We start from the raw sequence: 14243 nt of genomic DNA, 5'->3' as shown, positions 1-14243 counted from the left end.
CTTACATCAATCAGTATCTCAAAAACGTTCCTCCCCTCAGCTAATTCTCTAACCTCCACACATTTGCAGATACAATAGCCATAAATTCCTGTCGGAACTGCATTTATTCCATCCCCAGCAACCTTGAAGATTCTCTGTCAGTTCTGATAGCCCTGGAATGGTAAGTGAATGCCAATGGCCATGAATATTTATTATTCTTTCTTTTTTAATGTCACCGTGTTTAATCCTGTGAAACTCTTCCTCCTCACAAAGGGGCATATGTAGGTAGGCGTTTGCGATTCGCAAACGGCCTTTTGGTATGTAGGTGCCACTTAGCAAAATAAGGAATCGCAAAAATTGTGATTCCTTATTTTGCACAAGCATTTAAGGAATCGCAATTTTGTGATTTCTTAAATGCTATGTAGGGGTGCCTTTAAAATTGCGATTTTGGCTTAAGGAATCGCAAAATACCACCTACCTCAGGTAGATGGTATTTTGCGATTTCCTGTCAAAATGCATTTAAGAAAAAAATTCAAGGTGCCATGTGGCGCACAGACATGCCCTTAGGGCATGTATGTGCGCCACATGTACTTAGATGCACATTCCAGGGGTGCAACAGGTGTCCTTTGGACACCCTGGCACCCTTGGAATTGCGATTCTCAAATTGCGATTTTCTCATAGAAAATCGCAATTTGAGAATGTATCTCCATTTATTCCTATGGGCCTCTTGGCCCATAGGAATGAATGGGAGACCCATTCCTTAATTGCGATTCGCAATTTGCTAATCGCAATTAAGGAATGCTAGAGATTCGCAAAAAAATGCGAATTATTACCTACATTCCATTTTGCAATTCTCAAATAGCGATTCCTTAAAAATCGCTATTTGAGATTCGCAAAATGGAAATTACCTACATATGCCCCAAAGTCCCTTTTAATATGCCTTTCCACTTCATCAATTTCTTCTGGTTTCAGTGACGCTTTCAAATCCTCCATAACACTAAGGGCCTTATTTAGAGTTTGCCAGATGGTAGACTCCTCACAAACGTAGCAATATCCTGCACATTATAGAACATTGCACTTGCAAGACAGCGGACGGCGGCATCCATCACTTTTTGACAAATATCTCATCCTTCAAACATCAAATAAGGCTCAAAGACTGGTCACGCAAAGCACTTACTCACACACACACCACTTAATCACCCTGCAATTTAAATCCTTATTCATGTCTTTTAACAATGCCCCTCCCAGTAAGTGCACCAAGTCATTTTCCCCCAGATGTTTCCCTACACCTTCCAGACCCTTGCAGATTTCCATGTGTTTTCTCATCCTGCAGGTCCCTGGAACAGTTTCAATAAGGAGAGCATGGATATGTTAGAATGGAAACAGGAGTAGGTTCAATTACTATGCCTCTTGAATGATACTTTTAGGGTGAAGATAACCCTTGCAACACAGAAACCTCTTGGTACCCATAAACTGTTCTTTTAAAAATATTACTGCTATCTTTGGTAACACCTCCAGTACTAAAGGAATTCATGCCATCCTCAAGTGCAGATAGGGCCAGTCTGCCCAGCCATCCCCTCATCAGCTGCAATGCCTGGTTGGTTGCCAGGTTTTTCAATGTATGGTTTATAAACAACACTCCTTCTGTTATTTCATTAAAACTCCCTAAAAGCCCTACCTGGAAAAAATGGAAAAACAATCTAGCATCATCTGCAGCTTTACTTCCTCTTTGTATCAATTGGTCTGCCTTCGATCTCTATAACATAATAAACTGCACCTTATATATCACGGGTAGCTCTCCCGATAGTACCCCTGGACTACCATTATTCCCAAGAAAGTACAACACCCTTAAAGTCCCCCAAAATATCCATGTCATTCACAATTTGATTACCGTTACATTCCAGGCTGAAATGCAGAGCTCAACCAGTTTCTCCACTATTTTCCGCATAGCTAGTAATATTAATAATAATAACTAGCTTTAATGTAGTGTATCATACAAAACTTCTGCCAGGCCTATGCACTGTAAATAACACATTTTATAGCTGGGAAGTTGTGCTTTTGCCAGTGGATGTCAGTCAGGATTAGGAGTGGTTGTTCCCAGTGGGTCAATGGTAGAAAGCATACCGTCGCTTTTGCTTCACATTCACTTAGCCAACCGGAATCTAATAATAGCACAATATAAATTGAAGCATTAGCATGTTGTTGGCCAGTTGTTAAATGTAAAACATTTTTATGGGGATCAGAATTTGACATATTCACAAATCACAAGCCCTTAATATACATGCTCAATGGGATGGTACAGGGACGGCTTCTGCAAGATTCGTTCGCCGGTTATCCAAACTTCAGGACTATAGTTTCACCATTAAGTATATTCCTGGGGCTAGAATGTGAGGGCAGATTGTCACACAGGAATACCTTTTGAGATAGATTGATTCTGATGATAAACAAAAAGATGATATTGAATGTGTAGTGGCTTTGATTGATGATTTGCAAGATGAAATAGGTGTGATTTCCAGCCACGATTGGTTAAAAGTGTTAAGTGGTGACGCCTTATTACAATTTGGGAAGAATGACTGGCCCAAGGAAAGAAATTTAGAGGATAGGTTAAACCCCTTTGCTCAGGTTGCAGGTGAACTGTCTTTAATTGATGATTTCTTGTTGCGTAATTATGTTCTTTTTTCCACCCACGTCTTTAAGGGATTATTTGATTAAGGTTGCTCACAAGGGTAATGTTGGTGTTACTGCAACCATTCAGAACCTCAAACAATCTTTCTGGTGGCTGTCTTTACATACTCAAGTCAACAGCTGGGTGTCTTCCTGCAGCACTTGTCTTGTGTCAGACAAACACTGGAAGACTCCCTTGCATTTGGTTTCTTTGGCAGAGTCCATGGGTGAAAGTGGAAATTGATTTTGCACGACCTTTTGATTTATTGCTTGTAGATAAAAGTTGTATGTTGGGTCTTGCGAATTATTTTTCAAGGTGGGTCTATTTTGAAGTTGTTACCTCACCTAATCCCTAATCAGTGCTTTTTTTGCAAAGAATTTTCGAAATTGAAGGGTCCCCAAGGGAACTCATCACAAATAATGGCACTCATTTTAAATCTTGGCAAATGAAAACATTTAGTGATTGTTTTTCATATTAAACACTTGCAAGTTACTTTGCACTCTCCCACCTCCAATAGTTTGGGAGAGGGAGTGAATAGGTTTCCAAAGGAAGGTGTCCAGTCAGCTCTGTCTTCAGGAACTTGAGTGGAGGAAATTTAAGGAAGAAGGTGTGGAATACTTTTGTGACTCCTCATACACCCATCGTACAATGGGGGTACGGCTCGTACACCGATCGTACAATGGGGGTACGGCTCGTACACCGATCATACATGGGGTATGGCTCGTACACCGATCGTACATGGGGTACGGCTCATACACCGATCGTACAATGGGGGTACGGCTCGTACACCGATCGTACATGGGGTACGGCTCGTACACCGATCGTACAATGGGGGTACGGCTCGTACACCCCATGATCGCAGGGGTACGTTGCGTACCCCTGCGATCATGGGGGGTACGCACCACACCCGGGGGGGGCCGTTCCGTACCTGTTTCGGCACGAACTCTGCTTTTACGGCTGTTTTCAGCTCCTGTAGCAAAAGGGTCGTACGGTGCGTACCCGACACATATCGTACTTGCTGGGTCGTAAAAACCAGCCACGAACCGTACAGATGTCACGTACAGCGGGTTCCGAGGGAGAATCGTACGGAGATTAGAGTCGTACGGTGTCTTGTACGACTCGTACGGAGTACGGCTCCTGGTACGAATCGTACTTCGTCGTACGTATGGGACGTTTACAGGTACGATTCGTACGGGGAAAAAACGCTCTGTACGACAATTCGGAGCGCTTTTTACCGGATCGGAATCGACCCCAGAATGTTGCATAATAGAGTACCTAGATGCACATATATCCAGATTGGATTAAAGATTTGAAAGGTAGTTCTGCTAGTTCTGGTGTCAGTCTTGATGTTACAGTTATAAAGTCTAATTTTGGAGAATAAACATTTCATGAATAAACCTTGATTTAGAAATTTGTGATTGGGATTCTGATTAGAAAACCTAACAAGGTTAAAAAGGGAGAGTCAAGGTTTATGTTATCTTTTACAGTAGCCAACGTTTTTAAAGGGTTGGTGTTGTTGGTTGGTAAATGTTGGTGGAGTAGAAGGAGTATTGTCAAATTCTCTCATGACCAAGCAAAGAAAATTCAGCATGTCAAAATAGAAGGGAATAATGATGACCTTCATATTGATAGCTCTTGGTTGGTTAACGGTAACATTGATTGTCAATGTGCTAGTTCTTCATCTCTGATTAATGATTTGCCAGAGAGACCTCTCTCTTCTGGTGGGTTAAGTTCTTGCTCAAATGGATCTGAGGAAGGAGTTTCTGACTTTTCCTGCACATTGTCTAATGCCAGCAATGAATATTGTTACAGACTTAGGGGTCTATTAGGATGTCAGGCGGATCGCCACCGCCCACATGGCGGTGGCGATCCGCCCGCCATTTACCTCCACCCGCATCCCATTTCCCTGCCATATTATGATGGCGGGGAGACCCCGCCGGACGGAAAGACCGTCTGCCGGTTTTCCGCCCATCGACAAGTTGACTGGGCGGGAAAATAGGTTGATATGGTGGCGTTGTCTGCAAGACACTGCCATCCATATTAAGATGCAGGCGGTAATATGCCTTTCTATAAAGGGATGCGGTGCCGGAATGTGGGGGCCCGTTACAGGCCCCCGGGGTGTTGGAGGGATGGGGGGTGCACATGGGGGGTACCTATGCATGCAATTGCACAAGGTGAATCCATAGCATTGTCGCGGGCGTAGCTGTGAGCAGCGCCCGCCACAATGTTGTGGATGGGGTATGCCACCGTGGCAGTGGCATCCTTATTGCCGGTGCTGCACCACTGGTGGCCGGTCCCAGCACCGCTAGGGTAGCAGGCGGACTTTCGCCCGCCATCCTAATAGACCCCTTAGTGTCTTCTGCTTCATAATCAAGTGAAGTTTCCCCTTTAGCAGACTATTCTGCTGGTTCTCAGGAAATCTGGATCTGTTTGAGGGCAGCTGGCACATCTTCTTGCATTGTTTCAATTCCTTTTAGATTTAAGGACTATCACATGCATTGACATTGATGTATGTTTCAATAATGGTATGTTTTTACAAATGTATTGTTTTTTTGTTTGCTGTTTCTTTTATGGGGGAAGGTGATGTAGTCTGATGTAATTGTGTTCACAATCTTTGTTGATTTGTAATGTTGTTTTCACTGAATGTTTGTTTCAATTCTGCATTCCACGTTCTACTACCCGCTCTGCTAGGGTTCTGACTGACTGTTACAGCAGTTGCTCAGGAACACAAGCAATGCAAGAAGTGCAGTCATGGGCTCCTTCTTCATGACTTCCAATAAAGCTAGTTTGCTTTCAACCTTTTCTTTTGACTAATTGTCCTTGACACAGCACCTTAACTTGGCCCTTGTAAAGAAGCTTCCCTGGAGCTATCAAGGACTGTGGCTATCTTGCACCTGCAGCTGTTTCTTTGCACACTTGATCACTATATTATGTTATGTAGCACAATATTACCAGTGAGGGTATCCTGGTGCTAATAAACTGTTTAGATTTAATAACTCAGACCCCAACTCAAACTGTTTAGGTGTAATAACTAGAAACATCTGTATTTTCTTTAACTCCATTGTGTTTCTGTACTGTACGCATTTGACAGGTGCCCCTATTCAATTCAATATTTTTTTCAAGATTCGGAATTCCAAGGAGGTCCATTTAAGATCACGTGCATAATATTATAGCTAACAAAACATAACAAGACTCCACATGCAATCATAAAATTTACCACAGCAACATGTAAACAATTTGGCTATAAATGGAGTTTAAAGTTTGCGGCATAAGGGATGAGATTACAAACAATATCCTAATAAGTGCATAAACATCAGATAGCTACCCATTCGTATGTTATATAAAACTCAAAATTCTGTTTCTAATAAAAAATGATTAAAATGAATTACCAGGCGAGAAAGGGAACAAAGCGTCTCCTAAATATGTAAATGTACAAAAGAGAGTAGATATCAACCTATTCAAGTACAATTTGGGGAATAGCAGCATGGTAACAGAGTAACTAAGCATATCCCGATCAATGCAAAAAGCCATGCACTAGCAAATAAGTTATGTGCAAAGTGTATGCAAAATTCCACTCAAATTAATTTTAAGGAATAAACGAAAGGTCAGAGTGGGACATATCCCTAATGTGCAAAATAGCAATCAATAGCAGCTAGTAATGTGCAAACTACAATTTGAAGAGCAGACACTAGTACTTAAAAAAAAATTCTTAAGCGAGAAAGGTGATAACCCAATTCGAAATAAATATTTATATATATGAAAATTTTAAAATATATACATAAATTCTTTAAAGTAATTAAAAAGTTTTACACATACGGCTTCATTTTTTGGACAAAAAAGATTGTCTCGGCTGATGCTACATTTTTTACATTGTTTAGCAAGAACATTGGCCGAAGTCAACGATAACGACTCGAGATCAATACCGGACAAGCAAACAAAACATGATCTTAAGTCTGGTTACTCAGGTTACAAAAATTACAAATAGTTTCATTAATCGTATTCCGAGACGAGTTTGCAGTTAAGTAGTTTAGAGGTAGGAGATTCATGCAGCATAAAATTAGCAGGCGTCAAATTCCATGTTCTAAATTCCAGAATACGTATTTTTGTGAAATCCTCAATGCACTAGTCCTGGCTGTTAGCTTTAGTCTTTCCTTAGAATTACAAAGTTTAATATCTTTATTAAAGCTAATTTTGCCACATAAAGTTTTAAGGAGAGATTTAAATCCTAAGGGTGGAAGTGACCCTCGTCACCAGCCGTCTGGACTACGAGAACGCCCTCTACGCTGGGACCACCACCAAACTACAGAAAAAACTCCAGCGCATCCAGAACGCCACAGCACGACTCGTCTTGGACATCCCCTGACACAGCCACATCTCCGCCCACCTGAGGGACCTGCACTGGCTCCCCGTCAGCAAGAGGATCACGTTCAGACTCCTCACTCACGCACACAAGGCTCTCCACGACTTGGGCCCCGAATACCTCAACAACCGCCTTACGTTCTACACGCCAACCCGCCAGCTCCGCTCCGCCAGCCTCGCCCTCGCCACCGTCCCAAGGATCCGCAGAACCACCACCGGAGGAAGATCCTTCACCTACCTGGCGGCCAAGACCTGGAACACCCTCCCCACCCACCTACGACTCACCCAGGACCATCTCTCCTTCAGGAAGCAACTCGAGACCTGGCTTTTCGAGCAGTAGCAGCCCCCCCCCCAAGCGCCTTGAGACCCTAGCGTGTGAGTAACGCGCTTTACAAATGTTCTTGATTGATTGATTGAAAGCACAGATTTTTCTTGTATACCAAAGGTGTTTTGTGCCAATAAAAAATCCTGACAAAAGTAGTATTTACCTGCCTTTATATTAAAAATGTCATGACATAAAATGCCTCTTAGTGTATCTGGTTCACCATTTTTTAGTTGATATCCCCAACGAAGGACCTTAGATTGGCCTTGAATATAAGAGCATATCAGCCCAAAGTCTAATCTAATTGCTGCCGTTGGAATTACAGTGCTAAAATTGCAAATTTTACGTAATATTTGACCTTCAGTCTTATCTAAAAAACTCCAGCCCTTAACGGGGATTGATTTAATCGCATAGAGCAGAGTTGGCAGAATTTTTGCCTTAAAGACCGTCAAAAGGTGTAAAAAATGTCTTCTGTCCATAGCACAATAGAAAATACGCAAGCCATTAGCATGGGACGTAGCTTTACAAATGCTATGATCAATGTGAGGCTTGTTCTTTGTACTACCTGTTAAGAGTTTCCCTAAATAGAGGTATGAGTCTACCACCTCCAACTTGTCAGGGCCGATTTGCCAATTGAAGTTACATGCCTTCCTACTCTAAGAGCTTTTCATAATTAAAATTTTACTTTTAGAAACATTTATTTTCAAGAAGTGATCTACTGAGTGTTTCTGTTGTGAAATCAGCTTTCTATTTAGCCCCATAGGGGTTAGATCCATTACTACAATGTCGTCTGCGTATAAAAGACAAGCTATAGGACATGAGCCTATCTTAGGTACATCTCCAATAGTTTGGGCAAAGCAGTTGGGTAAATCCACTATATATAGAGAGAATAGCAGCGGAGCCAGCAGGCATCCCTGTTTCAGGCCATTTTCTGTGGGGATTATATCAGCTAGACCTTGGTTTCCATCCATTAATATCTGGCACCAAGTTTGGGAGTGAAGAGCAATCATTAGAGATAACAAGGGTGGCGACAAGCCCATTTTTTGCAACTTTCTCCATAAAAGCGGATGATCTACCTTATCGAAGGCTGTAGAAAAATCTATGAAAGCCATAAACACATTAGATACACAAGTAATTGTATAATTTTTCTCTATTAGTTTCAACATAAATATATTGTCTAGAGTGGAATGACTTTTGCGAAAAACCTGCTTGTTCTAAGGGAAGGACTTTCATCTCCATCACCCATTCTGTAAGGTAAATCAGGATACAACGCGCAAATATTTTTCCTACCGCGTCCAATAAGGCGATTTGCTGATAATTACCTGGGTGTGTTCTGGGGCCCTCTTTGTGCAGAGGGATTAACACACTTCCGGACTAAGAGGGTGGAGTCTTCCACTGTGAGTAGAAAGAGTTGAATAATGGAGCAAGGTAGGTAGCCCACAAGAGCGGCTCCTTTTTAACGACCGTCATTGGGATTTTGTCAGGGCCCATTGCGCCTGAAGATCTCATTTTTCTTATGATTCCTGTCACTTCATTAACTGAGGGTGCATAGTTGGATACCAAAGTATTAGATTGATCGGGTGCCGCAATATATTATTTTAGAGAATTAGGATTTGCGGAATACAAATCTAACAGATGGGATTTCCATTTCTCTTCTTTTATAGGTATGTGGAGAGATTTCATTCTAGTACCACTGCAATCTGCAATTACTTCCCAATCCCTTTTGGAAGTATTTTAGAGGCTGCCTCCTTTAGCTGACAGGTGCCCCTAAACCTGGAGGTGGTGTGTAGTTCTAGACCATGTTCCAACTCATCACAACTTTATCCTCTTTCAATGTGTAATTGACTCTATAGTCAGAGCTCTTTGTGAACATTCCCAATACCACAACCACACAAATCATTCCCCTGCTATATTTCATCCCCTCCTTCTGCTTTACCATTGCCTAAGGAAACCTCCCACCTCATCCACTGACTAAATGTGCAACAAACCCTTGACTACAAAGGACACAACCTGGAGATTTCCCCTATCTCATTCAAGCTATAGAATCCTTGCTCAGTCTGCGACAGGGCAACAGTTTGGATCTTGTCTTCCCCCTATACTTCACTGCCATCACTGATGTGTTGTTTTCAACATGGTTATGACAACATTAGCTTACACTGTGCACACTTTCTGAAACACATTTCACACATCCCAACTGTTGCTTAACTGGGACCAGGACACATCACATGGGTCAATAAAGAAACTCTTTGTAATGTTAGGATTGTTTATTGTCAGCTGGCAAAGGTAGGAGTTGCTTTGCTGGGCGTTAACCCTCAAGGGGTCAATTCCTCCATAGAAGCTCCTTCAATCAAGGCTCCCAGCAAGAATATTATCAAGACTACACACCCAATTTCTACCCCCAACATTCCAGAGGACTCTGAAACAGGAGATACAGATCCAAAGGAGATCAGTACTCAGGTAAGAATTTTCAGTGTTGTCCTTCCTACCGTAGGAGGCAGATTTGCTCTCTGTCTAAATGCTTTGTTGTCTCTCACTTTGGATCCTTGGATTATTCAGACTGTTCAAGATTATTGCATAGATATATATCAGATTCCAGTGCAGCGTTGTCTGCCCAACCCTCTTCGTTTTTCACAGGAACAGTTTCTTCTAGTTCAAACATCTTCTGGGGCACTGAGCATGTAGTGTGAGCCTGAGTGTTCTACCAGACAGCCACTGCATGTTCATTGAGTCACTGCCTGTTTTATTGTAATACAAACTGAAATGTTTAGTATTGCCACATTGGTTCTTACACTGGATGATCCCTTGTCTTGGTTCAGGGCAGCCACTGTGGTGATAGTTATTGGGTCTGAGAGGCATCTTGCAGGAAGCTATTGGGAAACAGAAGGAGTAAAGACACATTACATGGCACATGGTTTGATGTGACACAGACTTACAATGCACAAGTGAAAGGAAGGGTGGCAAGACTTGTACCGACAATGATGCCGCCATCGCACTGCACAGTGGTGACCTGGAGTACACACATGCAGTGAGTTTTAATATTCAGGATATGAAATGTGGGAAGACAGAGCCTGACTTTGGACATGTAGGTGGACACTGACTCACAAATGCCACTTACGTGCTGCCATTGCAGCTGACCCACCAGCACAGCAAAGCTGGTGGTTTGGCTAGTTGGAACTGGTGAATGACGGAGAACAGGAGATAAAGATGTAATAGATTGGCACAAGTCTTTTTTGGCAGGACACAGAGATAGTGGGGTGGGCAGTTTAGTGGTTGATTAACAGTTGTACGACAGTATAAATTATGCTGCAGTAGCAGGGGTCTCTCCTCCATCTGACTACAGTGCAATGGGCAATCTGTCACAGGCCACATGGCTCTCAGGCTTGCATTTAATTTTTCCTGATGATGAAAGACAGGGTCTGATAACATTAGTTTTGACTCCCATACTTGATATTACACTTCGCACACCCATAATTCCATTACCACATCATTGTTGGTTCTCCCCTTTTTCAGGCCTTCGATTTCCCTTCTCCCACTTCCTTGTACTGACCCATGCATGTTTTTTTGGACAGATCTCAGTATTTTGACTCTGCTGCTGTTTTTTGACTTTACTCTAGATCAGGGGTCTCCAACCAGTCGATCGCGAGCTACCGGTAGCTCACCGAGACCCTGTGAGTAGCTCGCCGAGTGCTGCTCAATTTAGTAGCCCATTAGTTTTATTTTGGGCTATTTAGGCTTATTTCCGTGTCTGTTGCCCGCCCTCACCCAACGCAGCTGCTCCAATTGGCTTGCGCTTAGATGGGGTGGGGCGGGCCGAAGAGGATGACGTTCCTTTGCTGAGGTCTCGCGAGAGGGAGGATCAGTGGAATGGTGACGAGGGCTGGGTGCACCGAGGGATAATGAGTGGTGTGGCTGTTGGAAATATGCTTGGGCCCGGTAAGGCAGAAACAATGGGCAGGGGAGGGTCGGTGCTGCGAGAGGGTCGATCAGCGGAGGTCATCGTCGAGGAGGGTCAGCTGAAGCGGAGGAGGGGACTTTGCAGCCGGTGCAAGAGTTTGCACCCCTTCCGCCCACCCCCCACACACACCCTCCTCCCCCTTTGCACAGGCCGGGCTCGGGCACTATCAGCTTTGCGACCACAGCAATGGCGGGACTGAGCCAGAGAGGGGCGGGGGAACCAGAGCGAGGCTGGAGCAAAGTAGGTCTTTGTTCTCAGTTCTTGCCATCTGGGTGGTGACCTGATAATCTCTGGTTTTGTGACTACGAGATTGAAGGAGGTGTTAAGAGAGGGGCTGGAAAGAAAGAGAGAGAGGGGATGGGTAGAAAGAGAGAGGGGGGCTGGGGAGGAACAGAGTAGCCGGAGAGAGACAGAGAGGGGCCTCTGGAGAGACACGGTGAGGGGCAGGACAGACAGGGGCAGGAGGAGACAGTGGTGCTAGGGAGAGACTGAGGCACTGGAAAGAGAGTGAGAGAGAGAGAGAGGCCGCTGTACTGAAAGAGACCGCGAGAAGCCAGAGAGAGAGGGGCTGGGGAGAGACAGCTGGGGCGGAGAGAGACAGTGAGGGGCAAACAAGAGAGGGGCTCGGGAGAGATAATGGAGGCACAGAGATACCGTGAGAGGCACGACAGAGAGGGGGCCTGGGGGAGACATTAGGGGTAGGAGGAGAGAGAGGGGCTGGGGAGAGACAGTGGGGATGGAGAGAGACAGAGGGAGCGACGAGAAGATTGTCGAGATGTCTCCGACAGACTTAGGGCGTAGACCAGGAGAGAGGGGGGCAAGGAAAGAGTGAGGGAGAGCCAGAGACAGTGAACAGGGCTCAGGACAGGAGCAAGGGCAGGATAAGGGCAATGTAGGGTTAGAGAAGGGGCAGGGAGCATGGGCAAGGTGCAGTAACAGAGAGCGTGTCCGGGAGCCAGGACAGAGTGCAGGTGTTGGGACAGGGAGCAGAGGCAGAAAGGCAGACATGTTGGGCAGAACAAGGGGCAGGGGGGAGTGCAGCCATAGAGGACAGTGGTGAGGAGGGCAGGGACAGGTGCAGGGACCTTAGCCATGGATATGCAGTGAGTAGGGAATGGGACAGAGGCAGGGTCCTGTGGCATAGAACCGTACAGACTGGGGGTACCGGAAGCACGGAGTGAGAGCAGGGGAGGACAGAGAGCAGAAACAGGGGACAGGGTGCAGGGGGCGATAGCATGGGCATGGAGCCGGGCAGGGAGAGGGCACCGGAAGCACCTCTCAAGCTGGTCCATTCTGAGCCTGTGCTGACTGAACCAGAGGTGGGCTGGACCACAATGTGACTTTTCACTGGCCTCTGTGTGCTCTTCAGGGACACAGGCACCTCTGGCTTCCCAGTTCTGGCCTCTCCACAGTGAGGCCTTGACTGTTTCATGCTGTCGTGTGGCCACTCAGGATGTTATGTACAGTTGTTTTGTGGTCTGTTTGTGTGACAATTTTATTGGTTGGTAATCTGTGCCAATGCTTGTCTGTGGGTTTTTGGCTACTTGTGTGCCGATTTTAATGGCTGGTGGGCTGCTTTTTATTGTACATTTTTCTGATAGTACCAAACATTGCCTGCTGCAAGCACAAATAGCCAAGTAGTCTTCCTTACCTTGAAAAACACCGTCCTACAACATGTCTAAGTTTTACTTATTTTGCAAATGTGGGCCACTTTTTTGTAGCTATTGCCTGCCCTATATTTAATAACATAACAGGTCTAGTTGCAAAGGGCACGATTACCCGAAGGTGTCCTGGGGCTGAATAACAGATGTTTATTGTTACCCAACTCAAGGCTATTCATTATATCGACCTCAAATGGATGAAAGGATGAGTGGACCTGCTGAGATTTAAACCTGTGACCATGAGGTCAAGCACAGGCTTTAGTGCAGTGAGCCATCAGACACGGCTTATGGGGCTTCTTTTAATTTGGTGCCAGAGCCTCTTTTCTGTCCCATTCCGACAAGCATCAGCCTCCGCTTGCACGGCTTGTGCTTTTGTTTTGTCACTGTTGTGGCTTGTGCTTTAGCTTTTTGTCTCACTGTGCTGCAGAAGGCAGTGCACATATGAAAAGGGAAAAAAGTTGTTTCTTTCAGTCTTATTGTGTTGAAGCCACATTATGGGGCCCATGGGCTCTGAAGAAATAGGCTTAACGTCAATAAAACTGGGCGGGGGAGGTCGCTCGAAAAATGCGCAAGTTGCTTGGGGTTTAGTAGCTCACGACGATTTTCACTGACCAGAAGTAGCTCACACTACACAAAAGGTTGGAGACCCCTGCTCTAGATGTCTTCCTGTAATTTGGCTTAGTGAAATAGAAACCTTTTTTTGATCGGACTTCGGATTTCCCCTTATACTTAGGAAAATATAATTCCGATTTTCAAAGGAGTAAACCCCTACTCGTCCTTGGTCCCCGGGCAAGTTTCTGGGTGTGCCTTGGGGCCTGTTACAGTGACTTTTCACCTCACACTGGGTATGCCGCCTCAAGTATGTTCATAGTACGTACCTGTTATAAAACCTTTATTCCATTTTCTGATACTCACTGTCTTCTGTTTTCTCTCTTGACAGTGAGTCGTAATGTGCCTCTGTGATGCTGTGCCATCTTCTATGTCAGAAAGTCCAGCCCAGGTTTTTTACCAACCAACCCTACTGGAAACAAGTATTTTGTCTCTCGCTAATACCACACCCCTTCTTACACTATTTTAGAATTGGGTGGTTGCTACTTTCCTGGAGTGCGACATAGGAAGTAGGACCACCTAGGAAGGGTGAAGAGGGATTAACCTCCCTGTCCTTCTGCCTGAGTTGTAAGGGTTGCGACACAGGGGAACTGAAGTCATGCTAATATAATTTCCATGCTACTGGAAACAAGTGTGTTGTCTCACTCTAATACCACATCCCCACGTACCCTTTTTTAGAATCAGGTATTTGCT

This window comes from Lissotriton helveticus, chromosome 11, assembly GCF_964261635.1.
Source record: "Lissotriton helveticus chromosome 11, aLisHel1.1, whole genome shotgun sequence".
In the NCBI taxonomy this organism is placed as follows: domain Eukaryota; kingdom Metazoa; phylum Chordata; class Amphibia; order Caudata; family Salamandridae; genus Lissotriton; species Lissotriton helveticus.
The sequence above is the reverse complement of the archived record's forward strand: the minus strand, read 5'-3'. Positions refer to the sequence as shown.